Here is a 16,777-nt window from a genome sequence, read left to right as displayed (position 1 = left end):
ATCCATTGCGCCACAGACCCCTTGATCCATTTCTTTGGAATATTCACCAAACGGAAATGCCATTTTGATTCCCGGAGAGTTTATCAATCCCTGCAACTGATAAAGTTGATCAGTATGTTAATATATATTTGTACAGGCCGGTTAGCTCAGTCGGTTAGAGCGTCGTGCTAATAACGCGAATGTCGTGGGTTCGACCCCCACACTGGCCAAGGTATTGCACTTTCTTTTTCCGGGGGTTTCTGAAACGACCAACCCTTGGCATGGACAGTGAACAAATCAAGACTTCCATCTCTTGCATTATGAACCTGAACTTATAAAAGTACATAGAAGCTAACATATAGTCAAACGACAATACTGAATGACACCATCCTCGTAGAGTGGTTGTATTTTATTTTTACAGGAGATTGCTTTTTGTCGCCTCTAAAATGAAACGGGCAGATGGTAGTCCGGTGATTTTTCTGTTTGTGGAAATCGTCTCTTCATAACATTCTAATAATAATGTCAATGAAATGGTATCATGAAAATCAAGCACATATTCTTCTACACTTTTGAAAAAATGTAAGTCAATCAACCTGTAACTGATTTCCAAAGACTGAGCTATGAAGCACACTTCTTTCGTATGATTAAACACTGAATTCTACAATTATGTTCGTCATTAGATGTTTCTTGTTTTTGACATTATTTAGGCTTCCTTTCTAAACTGCAGAAAAGAAAATTGGATAAAAAAAAATCTTGGTCAGGTTCCACCGAGATTTGAACTCGGATCGCTGGATTCAGAGTCCAGAGTGCTAACCATTACACCATGGAACCTCATGCCATGATATGGATTCTTCGGAGACTTACTTTTGAGTCGCCCCCTGAACCGAGTGACATGTCAGTGAACAACCCGGTCAAGTCCCAGTCTGTATTTAAGATAGGCGATTATAACTTCCTCGGTAGTATAGTGGTAAGTATCCCCGCCTGTCACGCGGGAGACCGGGGTTCGATTCCCCGCCGGGGAGGAATACGATTTTTTCATCTATTTTTCTCCTTTTCTGTTAACTGCCTCTCTTGACAGCAAGCATAAATAAAATTCATTTTAACAAAGCTCAGAAAGTCAGTCCTTTTTCAAAGAAACGTTACAAGTTTCTTTTTTTATTTTACCCCAAGAAAAAACAAAATATTCAACGAGTCTGCCAGGATTCGAACCTGGAATCTTCTGATCCGTAGTCAGACGCGTTATCCATTGCGCCACAGACCCCTTGATCCATTTCTTTGGAATATTCACCAAACGGAAATGCCATTTTGATTCCCGGAGAGTTTATCAATCCCTGCAACTGATAAAGTTGATCAGTATGTTAATATATATTTGTACAGGCCGGTTAGCTCAGTCGGTTAGAGCGTCGTGCTAATAACGCGAATGTCGTGGGTTCGACCCCCACACTGGCCAAGGTATTGCACTTTCTTTTTCCGGGGGTTTCTAAAACGACCAACCCTTGGCATGGACAGTGAACAAATCAAGACTTCCATCTCTTGCATTATGAACCTGAACTTATAAAAGTACATAGAAGCTAACATATAGTCAAACGACAATACTGAATGACACCATCCTCGTAGAGTGGTTGTATTTTATTTTTACAGGAGATTGCTTTTTGTCGCCTCTAAAATGAAACGGGCAGATGGTAGTCCGGTGATTTTTCTGTTTGTGGAAATCGTCTCTTCATAACATTCTAATAATAATGTCAATGAAATGGTATCATGAAAATCAAGCACATATACTTCTACACTTTTGAAAAAATGTAAGTCAATCGACCTGTAACTGATTTCCAAAGACTGAGCTAAAAAGCACACTTCTTTCGTATGATTAAACACTGAATTCTACAATTATGTTCGTCATTAGATGTTTCTTGTTTTTGACATTATTTAGGCTTCCTCTCTAAACTGCAGAAAAGAAAATTGGATAAAAAAAAATCTTGGTCAGGTTCCACCGAGATTTGAACTCGGATCGCTGGATTCAGAGTCCAGAGTGCTAACCATTACACCATGGAACCTCATGCCATGATATGGATTCTTCGGAGACTTACTTTTGAGTCGCCCCCTGAACCGAGTGACATGTCAGTGAACAACCCGGTCAAGTCCCAGTCTGTATTTAAGATAGGCGATTATAACTTCCTCGGTAGTATAGTGGTAAGTATCCCCGCCTGTCACGCGGGAGACCGGGGTTCGATTCCCCGCCGGGGAGGAATACGATTTTTTCATCTATTTTTCTCCTTTTCTGTTAACTGCCTCTCTTGACAGCAAGCATGAATAAAATTCATTTTAACAAAGCTCAGAAAGTCAGTCCTTTTTCAAAGAAACGTTACAAGTTTCTTTTTTTATTTTACCCTAAGAAAAAACAAAATATTCAACGAGTCTGCCAGGATTCGAACCTGGAATCTTCTGATCCGTAGTCAGACGCGTTATCCATTGCGCCACAGACCCCTTGATCCATTTCTTTAGAATATTCACCAAACGGAAATGCCATTTTGATTCCCGGAGAGTTTATCAATCCCTGCAACTGATAAAGTTGATCAGTATGTTAATATATATTTGTACAGGCCGGTTAGCTCAGTCGGTTAGAGCGTCGTGCTAATAACGCGAATGTCGTGGGTTCGACCCCCACACTGGCCAAGGTATTGCACTTTCTTTTTTCGGGGCTTTCTCAAAGACCAACCCTTGGCATGGACAGTGAACAAATCAAGACTTCCATCTCTTGCATTATGAACCTGAACTTATAAAAGTACATGGAAGCTATCATATAGTCAAACGACAATACGGACTGACACTATCCTCGTAGAGTGATTGTATTTTTTTTTAAAGGAGATTGCTTTTTGTCGCCTCTAAAATGGAACGGTCAGATGGTAGTCCAGTGATTTTTGTGTTCGTGGAAATCGTCTCTTCATAACATTCCTCCACTTCTAAATAATAATAATGTCAATGAAATGTTATCATGAAAATCAAGCACATATACTTCTACACTTTTGAAAAAATGTAAGTCAATGGACCTGTAACTGATTTCCAAAGACTGAGCTAAAAAGCACACTTCTTTCGTATGATTAAACACTGAATTCTACAATTATGTGTTCGTCATTACATGTTTCTTCTTTTTGACATTATCTAGGCTTCCCTTCTAAACCGCAGAAAAGAAAACTGGATAAAAAAAATGTTGGTCAGGTTCCACCGAGATTTGAACTCGGATCGCTGGATTCAGAGTCCAGAGTGCTAACCATTACACCATGGAACCTCATGCCATGATATGGATTCTTCGGAGACTTACTTTTGAGTCGCCCCCTGAACCGAGTGACATGTCAGTGAACAAAACGGTCATGTCCCAGTCTGTATTTAAGATCGTCGATTATAACTTCCTCGGTAGTATAGTGGTAAGTATCCCCGCCTGTCACGCGGGAGACCGGGGTTCGATTCCCCGCCGGGGAGGAATACGATTTTTTCATCCATTTTTCTCCTTTTCTGTTAAGTGCTTCTCTTGACAGCAAGCATGAATAAAATTCATTTTAACAAAGCTCAGAAAGTCAGTCCTTTTTAAAAGAAACCTTACAAGTTTCTTTTTTATTTTACCCCAAGAAAAAACTAAATATTCAACGAGTCTGCCAGGATTCGAACCTGGAATCTTCTGATCCGTAGTCAGACGCGTTATCCATTGCGCCACAGACCCCTTGATCCATTTCTTTGGATTATTCACCAAAGGGAAATGCCATTTTGATTCCCGGAGATTTTATCAATCCCTGCCACTGATAAAGTTGATCAGTATGTTAATGTATACTTGTACAGGCCGGTTAGCTCAGTCGGTGAGAGCGTCGTGCTAATAACGCGAATGTCGTGGGTTCGACCCCCACACTGGCCAAGGTATTGCACTTTCTTTTTTCGGGGCTTTCTCAAAGACCAACCCTTGGCATGGACAGTGAACAAATCAAGATTTCCATCTCTTGCATTATGAACCTGAACTTATAAAAGTACATATATCATATAGTCAAACGACAATACTGACTGACACTATCCTCGTAGAGTGATTGTATTTTTTTTTTAACATGAGATTGCTTTTTGTCGCCTCTAAAATGGAACGGGCAGATGGTAGTCCAGTGATTTTTGTGTTCGTGGAAATCGTCTGTCCATAACATTCCCCCACTTCTAAATAATAATAATGTCAATGAAATGTTATCATGAAAATCAAGCACATATACTTCTACACTTTTGAAAAAATGTAAGTCAATGGACCTGTAACTGATTTCCAAAGACTGAGCTAAAAAGCACACTTCTTTCGTATGATTAAACACTGAATTCTACAATTATGTGTTCGTCATTACATGTTTCTTGTTTTTGACATTATCTAGGCTTCCCTTCTAAACCGCGGAAAAGAAAACTGGATAAAAAAAAATGTTGGTCAGGTTCCACCGAGATTTGAACTCGGATCGCTGGATTCAGAGTCCAGAGTGCTAACCATTACACCATGGAACCTCATGCCATGATATGGATTCTTCGGAGACTTACTTTTGAGTCGCCCCCTGAACCGAGTGACATGTCAGTGAACAAAACGGTCATGTCCCAGTCTGTATTTAAGATCGTCGATTATAACTTCCTCGGTAGTATAGTGGTAAGTATCCCCGCCTGTCACGCGGGAGACCGGGGTTCGATTCCCCGCCGGGGAGGAATACGATTTTTTCATCCATTTTTCTCCTTTTCTGTTAAGTGCTTCTCTTGACAGCAAACATGAATAAAATTCATTTTAACAAAGCTCAGAAAGTCAGTCCTTTTTAAAAGAAACCTTACAAGTTTCTTTTTTATTTTACCCCAAGAAAAAACTAAATATTCAACGAGTCTGCCAGGATTCGAACCTGGAATCTTCTGATCCGTAGTCAGACGCGTTATCCATTGCGCCACAGACCCCTTGATCCATTTCTTTGGATTATTCACCAAAGGGAAATGCCATTTTGATTCCCGGAGATTTTATCAATCCCTGCCACTGATAAACTTGATCAGTATGTTAATGTGTACTTGTACAGGCCGGTTAGCTCAGTCGGTTAGAGCGTCGTGCTAATAACGCGAATGTCGTGGGTTCGACCCCCACACTGGCCAAGGTATTGCACTTTCTTTTTTCGGGGCTTTCTCAAAGACCAACCCTTGGCATGGACAGTGAACAAATCAAGACTTCCATCTCTTGCATTATGAACCTGAACTTATAAAAGTACATGGAAGCTATCATATAGTCAAACGACAATACTGACTGACACTATCCTCGTAGAGTGATTGTATTTTTTTTTAAAGGAGATTGCTTTTTGTCGCCTCTAAAATGGAACGGTCAGATGGTAGTCCAGTGATTTTTGTGTTCGTGGAAATCGTCCGTCCATAACATTCCTCCACTTCTAAATAATAATAATGTCAATGAAATGTTATCATGAAAATCAAGCACTTATACTTCTACACTTTTGAGAAAATGTAAGTCAATGGACCTGTAACTGATTTCCAAAGACTGAGCTAAAAAGCACACTTCTTTCGTATGATTAAACACTGAATTCTACAATTTTGTGTTCGTCATTACATGTTTCTTGTTTTTGACATTATCTAGGCTTCCCTTCTAAACCGCAGAAAAGAAAACTGGATTAAAAAAATGTTGGTCAGGTTCCCCGAGATTTGAACTCGGATCGCTGGATTCAGAGTCCAGAGTGCTAACCATTACACCATGGAACCTCATGCCATGATATGGATTCTTCGGAGACTTACTTTTGAGTCGCCCCCTGAACCGAGTGACATGTCAGTGAACAAAACGGTCATGTCCCAGTCTGTATTTAAGATCGTCGATTATAACTTCCTCGGTAGTATAGTGGTAAGTATCCCCGCCTGTCACGCGGGAGACCGGGGTTCGATTCCCCGCCGGGGAGGAATACGATTTTTTCATCCATTTTTCTCCTTTTCTGTTAAGTGCTTCTCTTGACAGCAAGCATGAATAAAATTCATTTTAACAAAGTTCAGAAAGCCAGTCCTTTTTAAAAGAAACCTTACAAGTTTCTTTTTTATTTTACCCCAAGAAAAAACTAAATATTCAACGAGTCTGCCAGGATTCGAACCTGGAATCTTCTGATCCGTAGTCAGACGCGTTATCCATTGCGCCACAGACCCCTTGATCCATTTCTTTGGATTATTCACCAAAGGGAAATGCCATTTTGATTCCCGGAGATTTTATCAATCCCTGCCACTGATAAACTTGATCAGTATGTTAATGTGTACTTGTACAGGCCGGTTAGCTCAGTCGGTTAGAGCGTCGTGCTAATAACGCGAATGTCGTGGGTTCGACCCCCACACTGGCCAAGGTATTGCACTTTCTTTTTTCGGGGCTTTCTCAAAGACCAACCCTTGGCATGGACAGTGAACAAATCAAGATTTCCATCTCTTGCATTATGAACCTGAACTTATAAAAGTACATGGAAGCTATCATATAGTCAAACGACAATACTGACTGACACTATCCTCGTAGAGTGATTGTATTTTTTTTTCTTAACATGAGATTGCTTTTTGTCGCCTCTAAAATGGAACGGGCAGATGGTAGTCCAGTGATTTTTGTGTTCGTGGAAATCGTCTGTCCATAACATTCCCCCACTTCTAAATAATAATAATGTCAATGAAATGTTATCATGAAAATCAAGCACATATACTTCTACACTTTTGAAAAAATGTAAGTCAATGGACCTGTAACTGATTTCCAAAGACTGAGCTAAAAAGCACACTTCTTTCGTATGATTAAACACTGAATTCTACAATTATGTGTTCGTCATTACATGTTTCTTCTTTTTGACATTATCTAGGCTTCCCTTCTAAACCGCGGAAAAGAAAACTGGATAAAAAAAAATGTTGGTCAGGTTCCACCGAGATTTGAACTCGGATCGCTGGATTCAGAGTCCAGAGTGCTAACCATTACACCATGGAACCTCATGCCATGATATGGATTCTTCGGAGACTTACTTTTGAGTCGCCCCCTGAACCGAGTGACATGTCAGTGAACAAAACGGTCATGTCCCAGTCTGTATTTAAGATCGTCGATTATAACTTCCTCGGTAGTATAGTGGTAAGTATCCCCGCCTGTCACGCGGGAGACCGGGGTTCGATTCCCCGCCGGGGAGGAATACGATTTTTTCATCCATTTTTCTCCTTTTCTGTTAAGTGCTTCTCTTGACAGCAAACATGAATAAAATTCATTTTAACAAAGCTCAGAAAGTCAGTCCTTTTTAAAAGAAACCTTACAAGTTTCTTTTTTATTTTACCCCAAGAAAAAACTAAATATTCAACGAGTCTGCCAGGATTCGAACCTGGAATCTTCTGATCCGTAGTCAGACGCGTTATCCATTGCGCCACAGACCCCTTGATCCATTTCTTTGGATTATTCACCAAAGGGAAATGCCATTTTGATTCCCGGAGATTTTATCAATCCCTGCCACTGATAAACTTGATCAGTATGTTAATGTGTACTTGTACAGGCCGGTTAGCTCAGTCGGTTAGAGCGTCGTGCTAATAACGCGAATGTCGTGGGTTCCACCCCCACACTGGCCAAGGTATTGCACATTCTTTTTTCGGGGCTTTCTCAAAGACCAACCCTTGGCATGGACAGTGAACAAATCAAGACTTCCATCTCTTGCATTATGAACCTGAACTTATAAAAGTACATGGAAGCTATCATATAGTCAAACGACAATACTGACTGACACTATCCTCGTAGAGTGATTGTATTTTTTTTTAAAGGAGATTGCTTTTTGTCGCCTCTAAAATGGAACGGTCAGATGGTAGTCCAGTGATTTTTGTGTTCGTGGAAATCGTCCGTCCATAACATTCCTCCACTTCTAAATAATAATAATGTCAATGAAATGTTATCATGAAAATCAAGCACTTATACTTCTACACTTTTGAGAAAATGTAAGTCAATGGACCTGTAACTGATTTCCAAAGACTGAGCTAAAAAGCACACTTCTTTCGTATGATTAAATACTGAATTCTACAATTTTGTGTTCGTCATTACATGTTTCTTCTTTTTGACATTATCTAGGCTTCCCTTCTAAACCGCAGAAAAGAAAACTGGATTAAAAAAATGTTGGTCAGGTTCCCCGAGATTTGAACTCGGATCGCTGGATTCAGAGTCCAGAGTGCTAACCATTACACCATGGAACCTCATGCCATGATATGGATTCTTCGGAGACTTACTTTTGAGTCGTCCCCTGAACCGAGTGACATGTCAGTGAACAAAACGGTCATGTCCCAGTCTGTATTTAAGATCGTCGATTATAACTTCCTCGGAAGTATAGTGGTAAGTATCCCCGCCTGTCACGCGGGAGACCGGGGTTCGATTCCCCGCCGGGGAGGAATACGATTTTTTCATCCATTTTTCTCCTTTTCTGTAAAGTGCTTCTCTTGACAGCAAGCATGAATAAAATTCATTTTAACAAAGCTCAGAAAGCCAGTCCTTTTTAAAAGAAACCTTACAAGTTTCTTTTTTATTTTACCCCAAGAAAAAACTAAATATTCAACGAGTCTGCCAGGATTCGAACCTGGAATCTTCTGATCCGTAGTCAGACGCGTTATCCATTGCGCCACAGACCCCTTGATCCATTTCTTTGGATTATTCACCAAAGGGAAATGCCATTTTGATTCCCGGAGATTTTATCAATCCCTGCCACTGATAAAGTTGATTAGTATGTTAATGTGTACTTGTACAGGCCGGTTAGCTCAGTCGGTTAGAGCGTCGTGCTAATAACGCGAATGTCGTGGGTTCGACCCCCACACTGGCCAAGGTATTGCACTTTCTTTTTTCGGGGCTTTCTCAAAGACCAACCCTTGGCATGGACAGTGAACAAATCAAGATTTCCATCTCTTGCATTATGAACCTGAACTTATAAAGCTATCATATAGTCAAACGACAATACTGACTGACACTATCCTCGTAGAGTGATTGTATTTTTTTTTCTTAACATGAGATTGCTTTTTGTCGCCTCTAAAATGGAACGGGCAGATGGTAGTCCAGTGATTTTTGTGTTCGTGCAAATCGTCTGTCCATAACATTCCCCCACTTCTAAATAATAATAATGTCAATGAAATGTTATCATGAAAATCAAGCACATATACTTCTACACTTTTGAAAAAATGCAAGTCAATGGACCTGTAACTGATTTCCAAAGACTGAGCTAAAAAGCACACTTCTTTCGTATGATTAAACACTGAATTCTACAGTTATGTGTTCGTCATTACATGTTTCTTGTTTTTGACATTATCTAGGCTTCCCTTCTAAACCGCGGAAAAGAAAACTGGATAAAAAAAAATGTTGGTCAGGTTCCACCGAGATTTGAACTCGGATCGCTGGATTCAGAGTCCAGAGTGCTAACCATTACACCATGGAACCTCATGCCATGATATGGATTCTTCGGAGACTTACTTTTGAGTCGCCCCCTGAACCGAGTGACATGTCAGTGAACAAAACGGTCATGTCCCAGTCTGTATTTAAGATCGTCGATTATAACTTCCTCGGTAGTATAGTGGTAAGTATCCCCGCCTGTCACGCGGGAGACCGGGGTTCGATTCCCCGCCGGGGAGGAATACGATTTTTTCATCCATTTTTCTCCTTTTCTGTTAAGTGCTTCTCTTGACAGCAAACATGAATAAAATTCATTTTAACAAAGCTCAGAAAGTCAGTCCTTTTTAAAAGAAACCTTACAAGTTTCTTTTTTATTTTACCCCAAGAAAAAACTAAATATTCAACGAGTCTGCCAGGATTCGAACCTGGAATCTTCTGATCCGTAGTCAGACGCGTTATCCATTGCGCCACAGACCCCTTGATCCATTTCTTTGGATTATTCACCAAAGGGAAATGCCATTTTGATTCCCGGAGATTTTATCAATCCCTGCCACTGATAAACTTGATCAGTATGTTAATGTGTACTTGTACAGGCCGGTTAGCTCAGTCGGTTAGAGCGTCGTGCTAATAACGCGAATGTCGTGGGTTCGACCCCCACACTGGCCAAGGTATTGCACTTTCTTTTTTCGGGGCTTTCTCAAAGACCAACCCTTGGCATGGACAGTGAACAAATCAAGACTTCCATCTCTTGCATTATGAACCTGAACTTATAAAAGTACATGGAAGCTATCATATAGTCAAACGACAATAATGAATGACACCATCCTCGTAGACTAGTTTTATTTTTTTTTTACAGGACATTACTTTTTGTCGCCTCTAAAATGGAACGGGCAGATGGTAGTCCAGTGATTTTTGTGTTCGTGGAAATCGTCTGTTTATAACATTCCCCCACTTCTAAATAATAATAATGTCAAAGAAATGTTATCATGAAAATCAAGCACATATACTTCTACACTTTTGAAAAAAATGTAAGTCAATGGACCTGTAACTGATTTCCAAAGACAAAGCTGAAAAGCACACTTCTTTCGTATGATTGAAAATTGAATTCTACAATTATGTGTTCGTCATTACATGTTTCTTGTTTTTGACATTATTTAGGCTTTCTTTCTAAAATGCAGAAAAGAAAATTGGATTAAAAAAAAATGCTGGTCAGGTTCCACCGAGATTTGAACTCGGATCGCTGGATTCAGAGTCCAGAGTGCTAACCATTACACCATGGAACCTCATGCCATGATATGGATTCTTCGGAGACTTACTTTTGAGTCGACCCCTGAACCGAGTGACATGTCAGTGAACAAAACGGTCATGTCCCAGTCGGTATTTAAGATCGTCGATTATAACTTCCTCGGTAGTATAGTGGTAAGTATCCCCGCCTGTCACGCGGGAGACCGGGGTTCGATTCCCCGCCGGGGAGGAATACGATTTTTTCATCCATTTTTCTCCTTTTCTGTTAAGTGCTTCTCTTGACAGCAAGCATGAATAAAATTCATTTTAACAAAGCTCAGAAAGTCAGTGCTTTTTAAAAGAAACCTTACAAGTTTCTTTTTTATTTTACCCCAAGAAAAAACTAAATATTCAACGAGTCTGCCAGGATTCGAACCTGGAATCTTCTGATCCGTAGTCAGACGCGTTATCCATTGCGCCACAGACCCCTTGATCCATTTCTTTGGATTATTCACCAAAGGGAAATGCCATTTTGATTCCCGGAGATTTTATCAATCCCTGCCACTGATAAACTTGATCAGTATGTTAATGTGTACTTGTACAGGCCGGTTAGCTCAGTCGGTTAGAGCGTCGTCACGGCCAGGAACACGTTAAGTTCCAAGACAGTACCGTTGTCAGAAACCTTTAAAGTTAAGCACTGAAAATGGCGCGTTGTCATGAATTTACAGGTGAGGTTATGACAAAAACTGTCCGGTGTCATTACTTGAGAAGGCAGGTCGTGAGCAGTTTTTTCATTTTTTAAGTTAAATAATTTCAACCAATGTCTGAAATTGCAATGGGGAACAGGACTGACACCCCTTTTGGGGTTGTATGAATTTCAGCCATTAAAATGAAGTCATAAAAGAGGAGTTTGCGTTGGCGGTATTAAACCCTGGTGAAATCCAACGTGGATTTCATTCATTTTCCTTCTGGAATGTTATATTTTTTGGAAATAGAATACTATATGTATATCAATTGATGCAGTCAGTATCAAGACATGTTATAAGCCTTTACAGAAAAAAATTGAACAACTTCAAGCAGAAAATTTTGATTTATTATAATTTATGTCCGTTGTCATACCAAGATACGAAAATTCAGTCCGTTGTCATCGGTCCGTTGTCGGTACTTTACTGTACGTATACACTATAAAGGAGGTCGATTTTAGTTTTTTAATGCCTTGATAAATTTCAAGCATGCCTTCAATGAATGGGTGAACTAATTAGTCATAAGAAACTAAACGTATGCTATTTTCTATATTTCATAGCTTTTGTTTGTCATACATAAGGGCTTCAACCTTTTTCCTGAAAAAACTTATTTCAAAGTGAAGGAAGAAATATGCACGCTAACTCTCGATTCCCCCCTACATTTTGCACTCATTTTGTTCAATATTAATGGCAATTTGGCCAATTTTTAATACAAAAAAACAGTCCAATGGTAATTGATAAAATGTTTTGATACCAGCGCTAAATAGTGAATTATCCCTATTTCTAGCTCTTAAAAATGGGGCGGGGGGTTTAGACGATATTCTCCATTGAAAGATCACCATATTTTGAAATAGTCTTGGATATGATTAAATGTTCCTAGTATTTTTTCTTATGTTTTCGGCAAAGAAATTTTAAAAATAAATATATGGTGAAAAAATAAGCACTTATGCTTCCTATGAGAAATATCAGCCTGACAATGCAGTAAAAAATAATCAAATACAGATATGCAGTTTTGTCGATATCGATGATATCATTTACTTGAATGGTATAAAGTAAAATGTATAACAAACCATTAAGGGTGATCACCTGATATTAAAAAAAACAAGATAAAAATGAACATAGGTGCATGAAAGGTATAAGTGTGATCTCCCTGAGACTACTAGATATTTACAAGAAGTAAAAAATATCAGATTACATGTAAATATGCATGAAATATAACATAAATGAGTTAATCCTTTGCACCAAACCCAGACGACAAGTTACTAGTATAAGAAAAATACAAATTTTGACCAGAATGCATAATAATACAAAAATGAACCCATAAAAAGGGTGGGTGGAGGGTTTTTTTTTCCATTGCTCTAACAGGAAAACAGAAATGGCGCAACAAAAGCAAAGATTTTTTTTTTCGATAAAAAAAAACGTAACCATGATAACTATCCGACCGTGTAAGATTTAATAGATTTCTCATAGCGGCATAAATTAAATTATCTATGATAATATTTTTTTTTGTCGTTTTGTGTCTATAAACATACCTTTGATAATATTGTTTTTTGTTAACTTTTGTCTATAAAGTATAAACATACCCCCTCCCTTTGAAACACAAAAAGCTTTGGTTTGAATTTTTGAAAAAAACAGTCCATATTACCTGTGAAAAAGAATTTTTGTTTCACAGGGGGGGGGAGGGGTGTAAAGTATTTTCCATTTTTCGTTGATTTCTCTGGAAAACAAAAGTTTTACCAAGTTTCTATAGTTATCTCTCTTTGTTTTCCCAAATAAGTAATGTTTTATGAAAATTTATATAATTATCTATAAAAAAAATTTAAAAATGCTTCGAATATGTTAACTTTTGAAAATTAACTTGGCGGTAGGAGGAAGGACAGTATGTATTCAAATATTATTATTTTATTTTTATATTTTAAATTAATCTTTGAGGCAATATTTAAAGATTTTATGCAAACATTAATTTAAGAGCTACAGTGGTTTGGCCAGTTCCGGATTTTGGCCAGTTCCGAATAATTAGTAATTTAAGGACTGATATTTAATAAATTCAACGGTGTAAAAATAAATTGATATCTATGGTAAGAAGGCTTATTTATGAGTGTTTGAATTATGTGAAGTTTTGATTTTTTGCCTTCAGTTTGGTTTCGTTATCGTACTTAAAACAGTAGGCATACTTCTACAATGCAAAAAATCACCGTAACGCGTAAGTCTGCAGAAAAACCTCTGTAGATACATAAATGTTTTACATAAAACAACGTTCCAGGTATCAAAAGTAAGTTTGATATGTACTCTAACATATACTGAAAAATTGTCAAAAATAAATATTAAGAACACTGGAAGATATCGAAATATTTTCGTGTTCTTATTTTACCAGTTCCGCATACCCATTTTAAACACTATTATAAATTCACTCTTCGTTGTTTTCTTCATTGTAAGCATGACTTATTATACCCCGCTTTAAAAACAGGAAGAAAGGGGTTTATAGTAATGGGATGTTTGTCCATCCAACCGTCTGTATGTCCTTCCGTCTGTCTAGCTGTACGTCTGTCCGTCTGATACTCTCTGGGGTATTCATTTCTTATCCCCAACCCCTCTTCTTCCACTGAATGAAGTTTAATGAGGCTTCACAGAATTTAATGAGTCTTTCATAGAATCTTTGTTTAACAGTGCCAAAGTGCACCTATTTTACTTTGGGATCTGGCACATAATTTGGGCTCCCTGAGTAAAACATACATGTAGATACTGCCATTCTTTGTAATATTGAAAGGTATATCCATCTCTTATCCGCAATTCCTCCTATACCACTGAGTAAGATTTAATGCAACTGTCACAGATCCTTTATTACATTGTGACATTGTGACCTTTTATTTACTTTTTGATCCGACACTTATTTCGGGTCTCCCAGAGCAAAACATGGATTTTGTCATAAATAACCATAAAGGAGGTGTGGGGTATCATTAAAATGAGCTCAGTGCCCACAGTACCTCTAGTTTCTCTTCAACCTTTGGAAATACAAATAATTATTGGTAATCAACGAATTTAACTTTTCTTAGGCATGCCAATGGATAACGTCTAGGACATTTATTTTTCAATTTAGGGTTGAATTGAATAAGAATCTATACGGTATCCGGAACTCGTCGGCTTATTCGTTACTGGTAAAATGGACACCTATGTTAACTTGCGAAATATTTTTTTTTAGGGAAGGCTGAACTTTTATTAAACAATATTTAATCCCACAAGTCATCGAACTACCTTGACAAAACACTAAGATTTTGAAATAATGCCTAGTATATTTTATAGCACCACCAAATCGGATTCTTATTCGGACCTGATCAAATAACTGTATGAAAAACGTCAGTCAGCATTTGACTCCATTATAAATTGTATTTGCTGACAAGACTTTTAATATTCTTGTTTCAGCAACTTGTTTGTCAATAATTTAATACATATTAAAAACTTCTGTATTTAAAAGAAGGTGTAGATCCAGCATTTTATTTTTGTTTTACTGATAATATTTCAGGAATTGTTATACGTTTGCAGTCTAGTAAACTATGAGAATGAATTGACTAAAAAACATTTATTTACAGAATGGTTAGCACGTTGGTGTATATACACTACTCCTAAGACGACCACCCAAAAGATTCAAAATTTTCTGCAATATGCTTTCTCTTTCTTGAGAGTACATATACATTTGATCATTTTTGTTATATACGTATTTATTGATCAGTCTGACTAAAACCAGCCCGTACTATTTCACTTCTAACAAATTGAAATAGTAGGGAATGGCCTTAGTCAGACTGTTTTATTGATAAACGTATATGTTAAGAAAAAGACACCGGACTAGAAAAACTTAACATGTACTGACAACGGACGTTTTGCTTATAAATTGCGATTTTTTAAAGCCTGCTATCAAGAATAGGCTGTCAGTTGCCTAACACATGTAAAATTAAGTTTTTCTTCATATTTCAAAATAAAAGGACCAAATTGATAAATTTTACGCAAGAAATATTAAAATTTCAGGCTGACGAACATGACTTCACACATGGGCATGTGATTGCCAACGCAAAATCCTCTTTTATGACTTCATTTTAACGGCTGAAATTCATACAACACCAAAAGGGGTGTCAGTCCTGTTCCCCATTGCAATTTCAGACATTGGTTGAAATTATTTAACTTAAAAAATGAAAAACTGCTCACGACCTGCCTTCTCAAGTAATGACACCGGACAGTTTTTGTCATAACCTCACCTGAAAATTCATGACAACGCGCCATTTTCAGTGCTTAACTTTAAAGGTTTCTGACAACGGTACTGTCTTGGAACTTAACGTGTTCCTGGCCGTGGTCGTGCTAATAACGCGAATGTCGTGGGTTCGACCCCCACACTGGCCAAGGTATTGCACTTTCTTTTTTCGGGGCTTTCTCAAAGACCAACCCTTGGCATGGACAGTGAACAAATCAAGATTTCCATCTCTTGCATTATGAACCTGAACTTATAAAAGTACATGGAAGCTATCATATAGTCAAACGACAATAATGAATGACACCATCCTCGTAGACTAGTTTTATTTATTTTTTTTTTTACAGGACATTACTTTTTGTCGCCTCTAAAATGGAACGGGCAGATGGTAGTCCAGTGATTTTTGTGTTCGTGGAAATCGTCTGTTCATAACATTCCCCCACTTCTAAATAATAATAATGTCAAAGAAATGTTATCATGAAAATCAAGCACATATACATCTACACTTTTGAAAAAAATGTAAGTCTATGGACCTGTAACTGATTTCCAAAGACTGAGCTGAAAAGCACACTTCTTTCGTATGATTGAAAATTGAATTCTACAATTATGTGTTCGTCATTACATGTTTCTTGTTTTTGACATTATTTAGGCTTTCTTTCTAAAATGCAGAAAAGTAAATTGGATTAAAAAAAAATGCTGGTCAGGTTCCACCGAGATTTGAACTCGGATCGCTGGATTCAGAGTCCAGAGTGCTAACCATTACACCATGGAACCTCATGCCATGATATGGATTCTTCGGAGACTTACTTTTGAGTCGCCCCCTGAACCGAGTGACATGTCAGTGAACAAAACGGTCATGTCCCAGTCGGTATTTAAGATCGTCGATTTTAACTTCCTCGGTAGTATAGTGGTAAGTATCCCCGCCTGTCACGCGGGAGACCGAGGTTCGATTCCCCGCCGGGGAGGAATACGATTTTTTCATCCATTTTTCTCCTTTTCTGTTAAGTGCTTCTCTTGACAGCAAGCATGAATAAAATTCATTTTAACAAAGTTCAAAAAGCCAGTCCTTTTTAAAAGAAACCTTACAAGTTTCTTTTTTATTTTACCCCAAGAAAAAACTAAATATTCAACGAGTCTGCCAGGATTCGAACCTGGAATCTTCTGATCCGTAGTCAGACGCGTTATCCATTGCGCCACAGACCCCTTGAT

General features: G+C 38.2%; 38 non-coding genes across 38 annotated transcripts in view; 17 read left to right on the top strand and 21 right to left on the bottom strand.

Moving 5' to 3' along the window:
• Trnar-acg (transfer RNA arginine (anticodon ACG)) overlaps nt 1-20 on the bottom strand; it is a 73-nt gene extending 53 nt beyond the window's left edge. The window contains exon 1 of the tRNA in view: nt 1-20. This exon is cut by the window's left edge and continues 53 nt beyond it. This is a non-coding gene — a tRNA (tRNA-Arg).
• Nucleotides 21-135: 115 nt separating this feature from the next.
• Nucleotides 136-209, top strand: Trnai-aau (transfer RNA isoleucine (anticodon AAU)). Its single transcript has one exon. It is a non-coding gene; the product is annotated as a tRNA-Ile (tRNA).
• Nucleotides 210-738: 529 nt separating this feature from the next.
• On the bottom strand, nt 739-810 carry Trnaq-cug (transfer RNA glutamine (anticodon CUG)). Its single transcript has one exon. It is a non-coding gene; the product is annotated as a tRNA-Gln (tRNA).
• A 119-nt stretch (nt 811-929) lies between these two features.
• Nucleotides 930-1,001, top strand: Trnad-guc (transfer RNA aspartic acid (anticodon GUC)). Its single transcript has one exon. It is a non-coding gene; the product is annotated as a tRNA-Asp (tRNA).
• A 166-nt stretch (nt 1,002-1,167) lies between these two features.
• On the bottom strand, nt 1,168-1,240 carry Trnar-acg (transfer RNA arginine (anticodon ACG)). The gene has a single exon. It is a non-coding gene; the product is annotated as a tRNA-Arg (tRNA).
• Nucleotides 1,241-1,355: 115 nt separating this feature from the next.
• Nucleotides 1,356-1,429, top strand: Trnai-aau (transfer RNA isoleucine (anticodon AAU)). Its single transcript has one exon. It is a non-coding gene; the product is annotated as a tRNA-Ile (tRNA).
• A 529-nt stretch (nt 1,430-1,958) lies between these two features.
• On the bottom strand, nt 1,959-2,030 carry Trnaq-cug (transfer RNA glutamine (anticodon CUG)). Its single transcript has one exon. It is a non-coding gene; the product is annotated as a tRNA-Gln (tRNA).
• Nucleotides 2,031-2,149: 119 nt separating this feature from the next.
• On the top strand, nt 2,150-2,221 carry Trnad-guc (transfer RNA aspartic acid (anticodon GUC)). Its single transcript has one exon. It is a non-coding gene; the product is annotated as a tRNA-Asp (tRNA).
• Nucleotides 2,222-2,387: 166 nt separating this feature from the next.
• Nucleotides 2,388-2,460, bottom strand: Trnar-acg (transfer RNA arginine (anticodon ACG)). The gene has a single exon. It is a non-coding gene; the product is annotated as a tRNA-Arg (tRNA).
• Nucleotides 2,461-2,575: 115 nt separating this feature from the next.
• Trnai-aau (transfer RNA isoleucine (anticodon AAU)) lies at nt 2,576-2,649 on the top strand. The gene has a single exon. It is a non-coding gene; the product is annotated as a tRNA-Ile (tRNA).
• Nucleotides 2,650-3,190: 541 nt separating this feature from the next.
• On the bottom strand, nt 3,191-3,262 carry Trnaq-cug (transfer RNA glutamine (anticodon CUG)). Its single transcript has one exon. It is a non-coding gene; the product is annotated as a tRNA-Gln (tRNA).
• Nucleotides 3,263-3,381: 119 nt separating this feature from the next.
• Nucleotides 3,382-3,453, top strand: Trnad-guc (transfer RNA aspartic acid (anticodon GUC)). Its single transcript has one exon. It is a non-coding gene; the product is annotated as a tRNA-Asp (tRNA).
• A 165-nt stretch (nt 3,454-3,618) lies between these two features.
• On the bottom strand, nt 3,619-3,691 carry Trnar-acg (transfer RNA arginine (anticodon ACG)). The gene has a single exon. It is a non-coding gene; the product is annotated as a tRNA-Arg (tRNA).
• A 115-nt stretch (nt 3,692-3,806) lies between these two features.
• Trnai-aau (transfer RNA isoleucine (anticodon AAU)) lies at nt 3,807-3,880 on the top strand. The gene has a single exon. It is a non-coding gene; the product is annotated as a tRNA-Ile (tRNA).
• A 539-nt stretch (nt 3,881-4,419) lies between these two features.
• Trnaq-cug (transfer RNA glutamine (anticodon CUG)) lies at nt 4,420-4,491 on the bottom strand. Its single transcript has one exon. It is a non-coding gene; the product is annotated as a tRNA-Gln (tRNA).
• Nucleotides 4,492-4,610: 119 nt separating this feature from the next.
• On the top strand, nt 4,611-4,682 carry Trnad-guc (transfer RNA aspartic acid (anticodon GUC)). The gene has a single exon. It is a non-coding gene; the product is annotated as a tRNA-Asp (tRNA).
• A 165-nt stretch (nt 4,683-4,847) lies between these two features.
• On the bottom strand, nt 4,848-4,920 carry Trnar-acg (transfer RNA arginine (anticodon ACG)). Its single transcript has one exon. It is a non-coding gene; the product is annotated as a tRNA-Arg (tRNA).
• Nucleotides 4,921-5,035: 115 nt separating this feature from the next.
• Nucleotides 5,036-5,109, top strand: Trnai-aau (transfer RNA isoleucine (anticodon AAU)). The gene has a single exon. It is a non-coding gene; the product is annotated as a tRNA-Ile (tRNA).
• A 541-nt stretch (nt 5,110-5,650) lies between these two features.
• Nucleotides 5,651-5,721, bottom strand: Trnaq-cug (transfer RNA glutamine (anticodon CUG)). The gene has a single exon. It is a non-coding gene; the product is annotated as a tRNA-Gln (tRNA).
• Nucleotides 5,722-5,840: 119 nt separating this feature from the next.
• On the top strand, nt 5,841-5,912 carry Trnad-guc (transfer RNA aspartic acid (anticodon GUC)). Its single transcript has one exon. It is a non-coding gene; the product is annotated as a tRNA-Asp (tRNA).
• A 165-nt stretch (nt 5,913-6,077) lies between these two features.
• On the bottom strand, nt 6,078-6,150 carry Trnar-acg (transfer RNA arginine (anticodon ACG)). Its single transcript has one exon. It is a non-coding gene; the product is annotated as a tRNA-Arg (tRNA).
• Nucleotides 6,151-6,265: 115 nt separating this feature from the next.
• Nucleotides 6,266-6,339, top strand: Trnai-aau (transfer RNA isoleucine (anticodon AAU)). The gene has a single exon. It is a non-coding gene; the product is annotated as a tRNA-Ile (tRNA).
• Nucleotides 6,340-6,885: 546 nt separating this feature from the next.
• Trnaq-cug (transfer RNA glutamine (anticodon CUG)) lies at nt 6,886-6,957 on the bottom strand. Its single transcript has one exon. It is a non-coding gene; the product is annotated as a tRNA-Gln (tRNA).
• A 119-nt stretch (nt 6,958-7,076) lies between these two features.
• Trnad-guc (transfer RNA aspartic acid (anticodon GUC)) lies at nt 7,077-7,148 on the top strand. The gene has a single exon. It is a non-coding gene; the product is annotated as a tRNA-Asp (tRNA).
• A 165-nt stretch (nt 7,149-7,313) lies between these two features.
• Trnar-acg (transfer RNA arginine (anticodon ACG)) lies at nt 7,314-7,386 on the bottom strand. The gene has a single exon. It is a non-coding gene; the product is annotated as a tRNA-Arg (tRNA).
• Nucleotides 7,387-7,501: 115 nt separating this feature from the next.
• On the top strand, nt 7,502-7,575 carry Trnai-aau (transfer RNA isoleucine (anticodon AAU)). The gene has a single exon. It is a non-coding gene; the product is annotated as a tRNA-Ile (tRNA).
• A 541-nt stretch (nt 7,576-8,116) lies between these two features.
• On the bottom strand, nt 8,117-8,187 carry Trnaq-cug (transfer RNA glutamine (anticodon CUG)). Its single transcript has one exon. It is a non-coding gene; the product is annotated as a tRNA-Gln (tRNA).
• Nucleotides 8,188-8,543: 356 nt separating this feature from the next.
• Trnar-acg (transfer RNA arginine (anticodon ACG)) lies at nt 8,544-8,616 on the bottom strand. The gene has a single exon. It is a non-coding gene; the product is annotated as a tRNA-Arg (tRNA).
• Nucleotides 8,617-8,731: 115 nt separating this feature from the next.
• Nucleotides 8,732-8,805, top strand: Trnai-aau (transfer RNA isoleucine (anticodon AAU)). The gene has a single exon. It is a non-coding gene; the product is annotated as a tRNA-Ile (tRNA).
• Nucleotides 8,806-9,340: 535 nt separating this feature from the next.
• On the bottom strand, nt 9,341-9,412 carry Trnaq-cug (transfer RNA glutamine (anticodon CUG)). Its single transcript has one exon. It is a non-coding gene; the product is annotated as a tRNA-Gln (tRNA).
• A 119-nt stretch (nt 9,413-9,531) lies between these two features.
• Nucleotides 9,532-9,603, top strand: Trnad-guc (transfer RNA aspartic acid (anticodon GUC)). The gene has a single exon. It is a non-coding gene; the product is annotated as a tRNA-Asp (tRNA).
• A 165-nt stretch (nt 9,604-9,768) lies between these two features.
• Trnar-acg (transfer RNA arginine (anticodon ACG)) lies at nt 9,769-9,841 on the bottom strand. Its single transcript has one exon. It is a non-coding gene; the product is annotated as a tRNA-Arg (tRNA).
• A 115-nt stretch (nt 9,842-9,956) lies between these two features.
• On the top strand, nt 9,957-10,030 carry Trnai-aau (transfer RNA isoleucine (anticodon AAU)). The gene has a single exon. It is a non-coding gene; the product is annotated as a tRNA-Ile (tRNA).
• A 545-nt stretch (nt 10,031-10,575) lies between these two features.
• On the bottom strand, nt 10,576-10,647 carry Trnaq-cug (transfer RNA glutamine (anticodon CUG)). The gene has a single exon. It is a non-coding gene; the product is annotated as a tRNA-Gln (tRNA).
• Nucleotides 10,648-10,766: 119 nt separating this feature from the next.
• On the top strand, nt 10,767-10,838 carry Trnad-guc (transfer RNA aspartic acid (anticodon GUC)). The gene has a single exon. It is a non-coding gene; the product is annotated as a tRNA-Asp (tRNA).
• A 165-nt stretch (nt 10,839-11,003) lies between these two features.
• On the bottom strand, nt 11,004-11,076 carry Trnar-acg (transfer RNA arginine (anticodon ACG)). The gene has a single exon. It is a non-coding gene; the product is annotated as a tRNA-Arg (tRNA).
• A 5,194-nt stretch (nt 11,077-16,270) lies between these two features.
• On the bottom strand, nt 16,271-16,342 carry Trnaq-cug (transfer RNA glutamine (anticodon CUG)). The gene has a single exon. It is a non-coding gene; the product is annotated as a tRNA-Gln (tRNA).
• A 356-nt stretch (nt 16,343-16,698) lies between these two features.
• On the bottom strand, nt 16,699-16,771 carry Trnar-acg (transfer RNA arginine (anticodon ACG)). The gene has a single exon. It is a non-coding gene; the product is annotated as a tRNA-Arg (tRNA).
• Between the last annotated feature and the right edge of the window lie 6 nt (nt 16,772-16,777).

Source organism: Saccostrea cucullata, unplaced genomic scaffold, assembly GCF_032062105.1.
Source record: "Saccostrea cucullata isolate Sc308-1 unplaced genomic scaffold, CSIRO_AGI_Scuc_v1 ctg34, whole genome shotgun sequence".
NCBI lineage: Eukaryota > Metazoa > Mollusca > Bivalvia > Ostreida > Ostreidae > Saccostrea > Saccostrea cuccullata.
The sequence above is the reverse complement of the archived record's forward strand: the minus strand, read 5'-3'. Positions and strand labels throughout refer to the sequence as shown.